The sequence below is a fragment of the Ochotona curzoniae genome, unplaced genomic scaffold (genome assembly GCF_017591425.1).
Source record: "Ochotona curzoniae isolate NIBS_2020 unplaced genomic scaffold, NIBS_Ocur_1.0 scaffold_3208, whole genome shotgun sequence".
Taxonomy (NCBI): Eukaryota; Metazoa; Chordata; class Mammalia; order Lagomorpha; family Ochotonidae; genus Ochotona; species Ochotona curzoniae.
In genome coordinates this window covers 6,032,050-6,041,279 of record NW_024467106.1, presented here as the reverse complement: position 1 = coordinate 6,041,279, position 9,230 = coordinate 6,032,050, and positions in this window count along the sequence as shown.

Genomic DNA, 9,230 nt, shown 5'->3' with positions numbered 1-9,230 from the left:
TCACCGTGTCCCTAGCTCTGCTTCGTAACAGACACATAAGCCAAATGCCATACGATTTCTTCCACGCTAGTTAAAAACCATTTGGGATTTTTGTTGGGTCACCTGGCTCAGTGGCCGGGTGGCCTGCGGTGCTGACCTTTATACCCAGTGTATTGTATTAGCCAACCCCAAAGCAGCAGTGGCTGTCCAAGTTTTTACTGGCTTACCGATCTACCTTCATTCCGTACTGTAGAAACACGCAGACCAGGTAACTAAGCCGACTTTTGCCCTACCACGAGTTTAGGACTCACACTAAAGAGAAGGGATCCGTAGTTCCGCCTATGGAGTTCTCCCTGCAGTGTTGTGGTATTTTTGTTTTTTGTTCTTCCTTTCTTTCTTTTGTTTTGTTTTTTCCTTCCCCTCCCTTTCTCTTCTCAAACAACCAGTTCAGGTGCACAGCAACTTTTTCTACATGCAGTTCCCAAGGAAACTGCAGAACTCGGAATTTGTACTTTTTATAAAGCAAGCGCTATCTATACTTCTATGGGAATCGCAAGCAATATATCTATCCCAGCATTGGGTGTGCTAATGAGGGCCTCGGTGGCCCCGCCACGCTCTCAGTGTTTCCTGCTTCAAGAAACCAACAGTGAAAAAAGCCCTCTTAAGATACTCAGTGTGTCACCAAATCTCTGTGTGTCACCGTTTTGTTTTGGGGGTCACGTGGTGCTATTTTTATGTTAAGTATCTTCTAGGTCAGTATAGTTGTAGACAATGTGAAATCTAATGGTGATCATGAGTTATTTTCCTCTTGAATTTATAGTTGGAACAGAGACCTCAAAAAGCATGTGCTGGCCCACGTTCCTGTATAAAAACTGGCTGCTGCCCTGTGGTCTGGTCGTGGCATCGAGAACGTGCCTTCAGTGCTGCCTGCTGGCTGCAGGTCTGGGAGCAGACAGACCTGGCGTGTTGCAGGTGCTGTGTGCAGTGTCCCCGCCTACCCTGGGGAATGTCAGCGCTCGGGTCTCCCCTGGAGGACCCCGGACCTGGAGTCCCGTGAGGCACCTGGAGAACGAACAGAACCAGGAGCAGTCTCAGGGGCCAGGAATCCAGGAACACAAAACCACGTGCTTGCTGGATTTTCATGCTTTTTTTGTTTTTATTTTGTTTTGTTTTGTTTTTAGTTCTTAAGATATCAACAATGATATGATTCTAAGTTTGTTTTTTTTAAATAAGAAAAATTAAAAAGTCATTTCCTTTGTGTGCCAGGCCCGGGGGCAGTAGCTGTGCAGCGGCACCTCTTTAGCACACAGGCCATGTTCCAGTGTGAACCGCCACACTTCCCATCAGTGTTATCTCTACCCATGACTCTCGGGCGCCGCCCCGCGGAGGGGCAGCCTTGGCTGAATCGGGTATATCGTATGCCTTTTTCCTTGTCTAACTGCCTAAGTCGGGGCCGTTCTCTCCCTGAAGCACTTGTTCAACTCTGATAAAGCCTCGTGCCTCACGGGGAGGCGGGACCCCAAGTGTTTACCCACTTCAATGTGTTCTGGGGTTTCAGGTAAATGTTTGTGGTTTTTTTTTTCCTTATAAGAGTAAGTTTTTTTTCTTCTTAAGAATTAATGCAAAAAATTTGTGTTGTGATACCAATTACGTTTTTGATGAGAAACACCCAAATCTGAGGACACGAGAGGTGAAGCTCAGGGAAGGAACCTCCTTTTCGCTCAACTCAGGCTTGGGGCCTTCTGAGAAGTCTCCAGAGCATTCCGCGACAAGCTAGGAGACAAGGTGGGAGGGGTGAACACTTGGGGCAAGCACCTCCAACGTCCCGGCTCTTGTCATTGTGTCAGTCTTACCTTAGTTCTCTGAAGTTCTTCGTACTTGTGAGATTTGTTTAACTGGTTTGAGTTTACCAAAGAGTGACTTATCCAAAATTGTCTTTGACAAAAAATATACATTGCTTTGATTGTACAGTTCAGGTTCAGACATTGTAATGGGACTGTTAGGGGCAGAAAATTGCTGGCGTTCCTAAAGAATCATGATTGCAGGTTTGGCAAGTCCCGTTCACTCCCATTCACGTTGCTAACACCTCTCCCCCACTGCTAGCAGTGTTAAGAATGAATCTTCAAGCCATAACCCAGTACTGTAAAGTTCCGCAGGCTTCCAGGGAGGCGGCGCGAGCCCGTGCGGGAGGATGGGACAGCCATGACCACAGGGCCGAGGCGTGCCCTCCCTCCCTGAAGCTCACGTCCCATCTCTGCAGACAAAGGCCGCCATGTCACTCCTCAGAGCAGCTCTTTGTGGAAAACAAAGTCCCTCCTTTGTGTACAGTTTTAGGCTAGGTGTTTCCTTTATAGCAGGTGCAGAAATCAGCTAAGGTCAAATGATCTGTGAAGAAACCTCTCCCGAGTTCCTCCAGGCTTGTTCATAATTGAGTCTCTGCCCGAGCTACCTTTCCCCGTTTCGACAATGTGAAGACCGTGGCAGCGTCCTTTTCTGTCCGCGTTTCAGCCCGTTACTACAAACTGTGAAAACACAAGGATTTTTCTACTTTTCCTAATGTGGTTTTAAACAGTTATTTTCCTTCTCATCAGTTCTCAGCCCTCGGATTTCTACTCAGACTGTAAATACACTTAGAAGTTATGTTTGTAAATACAATATGGGCAGACAAGCTTTTTGGTTGTGGAAAGCCTCCCAACCAATTGGCTCTGGTTTGGCAGTTCTGGTTCCCCCCCCCCTTTTTTTTTAAAGTTTGTTGCTTTTTTTTAAACAGCAGAAAGGATATTGTCAGTTCACTGTTAAGCAGAATATACTGTAGAACTGAATTAATATTTGTAAACCTTCCAGAGCGCAAGTACACTTCTTCTCTAATAGCAGTTCTAACCAATTCTCTGTTCTTCCCCTAGTCTGGACCGTAGGCCTGCATACTATATATGTGTGTGTGTGGTTTAGTTTTCATTTTTTTGTTTTTGATGGCCTAGGCCATAGGAAGAAGTTGCAGGAACACAGAACAGGCTAGGGGAAAAGTCATATATGTGAATAAGCTTTACTTTCAACAGATCGACGTATTTTATTTGAACAACTGTTAGTTAACTGTGATTCTTGTCATTGTCGTCGTCATTGTTGAATTTTCTAATGGTTTCCTGTGAAGCCGCCACTGAAAGGGACTCAAATATGCAACACCTAAACTATTTTCCAAGGGCGCATGCCCCTTGAATGGTGCTTCTAGACTGGTCAGGGTTATTTATTAAATTTTATATATGAAAGTATTGGGGAATTATGTAAATTCTTTATATGAAACTATCTAGTACATAAATCCTAGATTTCATATTACTCAGTGCAACTGAACTAGAAAGTTCAGGAAAGTCATTCACATTGTTCAGAATTTGTAATGGTTCTCACGTGTCCTGTATATCTTTCAGTAAGTGCCAGAGCGTGTCTGCCCGCTCCCTTTCCTCCCGTGTTTCTACTTGGCCCAGAGGAGGACCTGGCAGCCTGGGTTCCCTCGCTGGCTCTGGCACTGGCAGGGCTGCTGGAGTTTTCGGTCAAGTGCCAGAGTCGGCCTTGGCCAGCGCTCCTCGGAGCAGATCCGGTCCCCAGCCAGACCTCTTGCTGCCCCTCAGTAACAAGTATGCTGTGAAGTCAACCTCGGGCCTTGCCGCCCAGGCCTCTGGTTGCACCCCGACCACAGTGAGAGGTAAACTCAGCTGGTTTGTTTGAGGATGACCATTTCCTCCTAATGTGAAGACCGTCTTTCACTTGTACGAGTAGGGCTAACGTTGCTTTCCGTTATAAATGGTTGAGCAATTTGAATGACTTCCACACAGTGTCATTATTGCAATATAAACCGGTAACCTCACAACTCCACACTTCATTGCCATGTGAAGTAAATGAAGCTAGCTAAGCGGATGCTGTATCAACTAGTAACTTGCCATTAAGGGTTATTTTATAGCATGGATTTGAATCTATTTATTCAAATGATATTTTACTCTTGTATTTTTGTTTTAGATTTGTGACATGACTATTTCAGTGCTGCTTCATTTTGTTCTGGATTCTCATTTCTTGCTTGTAAATGGCCTTTTTATGGTATCAACAAAAGTCAATGGAAGTTGCTGTTTGTAAATAAAGTGCTGCTGGAGCAAATGGGCTGTGGCCTCGCTCTGTCCTCACCCGGTTTCCGGGAGCTTCCCCTGCTGGGTGGCAGCTGCTCTGACCACTCTTGATGAAAGATGCGTTTCCCAAAAAGTCCGCGTGCTGCAGTCATGCTGAAAAGAGAAGAAGGAGGCAGGAGGTGGGGTAGGGGATGGGTCAGAGAGTCTGACCTTTCGTTGGCCTGGCCAGGGGCAAAATCATCTAGGGGTCCAGATCTCCCCAGAGACCTCTTGTCACCTGCCTGCCAGAGTCCCCCTTGACTGTGCCCTCCCTGGTGCTGGCTGCTTGGACTCTGGCCTGCCTCCCCTGCCCGTGTTCCCCCTGATCTGTCCCCAATAGCAGCACCCTCCCTCCCCTGCCCCCGGCACCCATTCCATATCGGGTCCCTTACATGACCTATTGAACCTGGAAGCACTTGTTTGCATGTCTGCATGGTTATGCGTTCAGTGACCATGTGTGGGTCCTGTGTCCTTAGCACAAACCCTGGCATGCCACCGTAAGTGTGTGTTGAGTGAATGAGCAAACGCCTGTCCTTGGAGGGCTGTGCGGGGCAATGTGGCAGGGCTGTGCGGGGCAATGTGGCAGGGCTGTGCGGGGCAATGTGGCTGGGCTGCAGGGGAAGTTTCACCCTGGCCTGTGTGGGCGCCATGCCTTGTAGCCTTGCTGCTTGTACCCAGCTGAGGCATGCTGCTTCTCACCAGGGTGGCCAGGTGGGGAAGGATGGGCCCCAAGGGTTCCTGAGAACAGGGCATGGTGGAGAAAGGGCATGCACTGTGTATTGGAGTTCCAACCAGCTCCGCCTTGGCCCAACCTTGACCTTAAGCAAAGCACTCCCTGTTTTTAGCCACAGCTTGACTCTCCGGATACAAATGTGGTATGAGGTGGCGACCTGCTCGGCCTGGTAATTTCCAAGACTGGAACAGTGCACACTTTTGTAAACAAAAAATTTATTAAAGATCTAAAAAGACATCTCTAAAAGGTTGACTTTCTTCAGAAGATGATAGTTTTCTGTGTAAACTACACAGGGCCGTGTGTCATCTCAGAACATGACTGGCATAAATACAAAACACAAGAACAAGCCATCCTTCTTCCACAACTTGGGCCAAGATAAAATATGTCTCATGAACCACACAGATGGCTTTCTAAAGAATCTTAAAAAAAAAAAAAAAAACAGCTGAGGTCAACATTGTGGTATAGCTAGCAAAGCTGCCTCTTGCAACATTGGCACCCCATATGGGCTTCAGTTCATATCCTGGTTGCTCCACTTCTGATCCAGCTCCTTGCTTATATCCTGAGAAAGCAACTCAGAAATGGCCCAAGGCCTTGGGTCCCTGTACCCAACACAGGAGACCTGGAGGAAGCTCCTGGCTCCCTGGCTTAGGCCTACCCTGGCTGTTGTGGCCATTTGGGGAGTGAACCAGCAGATGGAAGCTCTCTCCCTCTCAATGGTTCTATGCCTTTCAAATGAGTAAATCTTTAACAAAACCTCATCCTTTTTGTCAGTGAATAGGTAGAACTTGAACTTTAAAAATACAACAAATGGGGGGAAGGGGTTGCCATGAAGGAAACAAGTTAAGGACACATCAGGAGGGTATGGGGCAGTCCTGTGACCACAGGGCCTGACTCAGAGTTGGATGATAAAACTTGCCATTCCATCTCTTGTTGGAGCAGAGGATATTGCTACTCCAAGTGGAAGAAATGATGTGGCATGCAAGAAGCTTTTAATAAGTTTCAGGGAAATGGAATTTAATGATCTATATCTTGAAAGGCAAAGCAACAGAGAAATCTTGCAACTGCTGGTTCATTTAAATGTCCTTAACCTGGACTGGGTCCAGCAAAAACCTCGAACCAAGGAACTCCGACCATCTGTGTGGGAGGCACCAAAGCACCTGTGCTGCCATCCACTGCATCCCTGGCTGCATTTGAGCAGGAAACGGGAATGAAGGTTGAGGGTGAGACTTGGTCCCGGGCTCTGAGCTGGGATGCTAGAGTCCCAGAAGGGAGCCCACTGTACCACAACTCAACTACAACAGGCATAACAGGGATTCTCAAAAGGTCCATGACAGATGCCATCTTATGAAACTGCTTGGATTTCTTAATTATTTTGCACCAAAGCAAACTTTTAATTCTATTTTCTACAAACTCTAAAATCTGCAGGCAGAGAGTGCCTACGTCTCAGAGCCAGGAAATAGGTCCCAGACTTGGGGCTGAGACAGGCTGCGGCTCTGGCTCCTCATGTGTCTCCCTTGCTCCTAAGGGAACCAGCATCTGGCAGGGCCTAGGAGGAGGGTGGAGGGAGGCTAGTGACAATGCCCTTTTCAGGGGGTGGTTAGCCAAGTGTTAGTGTGGGGGGTACCTTGTGCAAACAAGCCACATCTCAACTTTATGCAGTCTTTGTGACCAAGGCAGTGAGGCAGTTGGACGCTGTGGTCAGTCCTGGACCAAGGTTTCCTTGGGCTCCCCTCACCCTTCATGTGCAGTGTGTGTCGGGGGGGTGTCTTTTACATGGACAGATAATAAGTCACTAAACTCTGTGCTCTTCCCCAGTGTGCTGGAGGTGGAAGGGAACAACCCTTTGTGACACTGGAGGGGACATCATAGCTCACGTGCCAGTGCTAGGACCCTACACTTGTCCACACATAACCAACCCACACCCCGCTTCTGCTGCAGGGCTACCCTAACCCCCATCCCAAGGACTCTGCAATTGAATCGCCTTTCGTGTCAGAAGTCCTTCTCCATCTCGGACCCCGAGTTTGCCACCCTGGAGCCAGTGCCCATAGTCCTGAGTGGCAGCAACATTCCTGTCCCCGGCTGGCTCTGTGTCTGGACTCCAGTCTCTAGAGTCCAAGCCATAGGGAAACCTCTGCCCCCTTCATCTCAGGGTTTTAGCAAGTACAAGGACAGGGACATTTCTGTTGGGGTTGTGTTGGAACCCAGGAGAACCCATGACTTGGAGAGCACACATCTTTAGCAAGCAGATCTCCCTAGCTGTGTGGCTGCTGCTTGAACCAGCCTGTCCCTGCTCCCCAGGGAAATCTCTCCTCTCTTTACCTCGTCCCCTATTCCCCACAGGACAGGACTCCTGCGGGCAGACTGTACCACTTTCCTAGGTTTTCATGCATGGACATGGGCTCATGGCAGCCCCATATGGAGTGCCAGGCCTTCCCTGGTAGAAAGAGGTGAGTGACCTAGCCCCGTGCTATGGGTACTGTGTGTCACTGAGGCATGCACAAAGGGTCCTGCCAAGTCCCTCCTGGGAGCTGGTGATGAGACCTGTCGACCTGGAGAACTCTGAGCGGGTAGGAGATATTGCACCAGGATGTTCTGTGCTCAGGGCAAACTAAGATCTGCACTCTCTGACCCTGAAGAGCAGAACTGTGCTGGAACCTTTGCACACCCCCTGGGTGTGCAAATCTTATAAATCTTCTGATCGACAATGAGAAGTACATGATACAGGAGTTCAAAGAATTTAAGAAATATGTCACACAGGAAATGAATCGAGCGAAAGCTGACAGTTCAGAAGTTAAGAATACAGTGGAGCAAATTAAAAGTACAGTGGAGAGTTTCAAAAATAGAATGAATTATGCAGAAGAAATAATAGAATTGGGCCCAGCACAGTGGGCTTGCGGCTAAAGTCCTCACCTTGAAAGCACCAGGATCACATATGGGCGCCAGTTCTAATCCCATTTCTCATCCAGCTCCCTGCCTGTGTCCTGGGAAAGCAGTCGAGGATGGCCCAAAGCCTTGGGACCCTGCACCCATGTGGGAGACGCGGAGGAAATTCCTGGCTTCTGGCTTCAGATTGGCGCAGCACCAGTTGTTGCGGTCACTTGGGGAGTGAATCATCAGACAGAAGTTATTTCTCTCTCTATCTCTCATCTTCTCTATATATCTAACTTTGCAATAAAAATAAAATAAATCTTAAAAAAAGAATAATATCAGAATTGGAAGATATTTTCTGTTACCAGGTGGAAGCAAACAAAAAGCTGGAAGCAGAGCTAGGCCAAGCTTTAAAAAAGTATCCAAAAATTAAAAAGATATGATTAAAAGGCCCAATATAAGAATTATGGAAGTTCCAGAAGGCACAGAAAGAGAAACTGGGACTAAAGGCATATTCAATGAAATAATAAACGAAAACTTCCCTAATCTGGAGAAACAATTGGAAACAATATATAGGAGGGTCACATAACTCCCAACAAAGTTAATCAAAAGTGAACTTTACCACCACATATGATAATCAAGCTCTCTTCTGCTGAAGATAAGGGAAAAAACCTTAAACGTGCACATGAAAAAAATTAAGTGACCTATAGAGGAACCCCAATCAAACTCACAGCTGACCTCTCAGAGGAAATACTACAGGCCAGGAGAGAATGGAGTGACATATTCCAGAATCTAAAAGGGAAAATTTTTCAGCCAAAATAAAGGAGAGCCCTGAAAAGCTCTCCTTTGTCTTTGAAAATGGAATAAAATTATTTTACAATAAAGAAAAACTTCAAGAATTTGCCTCTACTAAACCTGCCTTACAAATAATACTCAAAGATGTACTCATGAAAGAGAAAAGGAATAGCAACTACCAAAACCAAAGGCAAATGTGAAGAACATCCCACTAAAAGGCTAACAGAAGAATCAAAGAACAACCCATTGGTAAAATGACAGGACCCCCTGAGAAGCTGCTGTTCCAGTTTATGCTGTATGGCCCTATGGATGCGAGTGAGTCATCAGCCTGCGGTGTCTTAAGAAAGATACGTAAAGCTTGAGAGCAGGAATCAAACCCCACCAGAGTTCAGGAGGTTCCCCCTGCATCCTCCCCCGACACACACTGCACACTCTCACGGTCTGGGAAAACGCTGGGGTGTTCCTCGGATGTGAAACAGAAAGGATGCTGCTCATGAGAAAGAGACACAATGGGGGACGGCCCAGCAGACTGAGCCACTGCCTGTGACACTGGCATCCCGTGCTGGTTCAAGTCCTGGCTGCTCCACCTCTGATCCAGCTGGTTGCTGATGAATGTACCTGGAAGGTGGCGGATCATGGCCCAAGTGTTGGGGCCTCTGCCACCCAGCACCCATGGGAGAGAGCAGGATGTGGAGTTCTAAACTTGC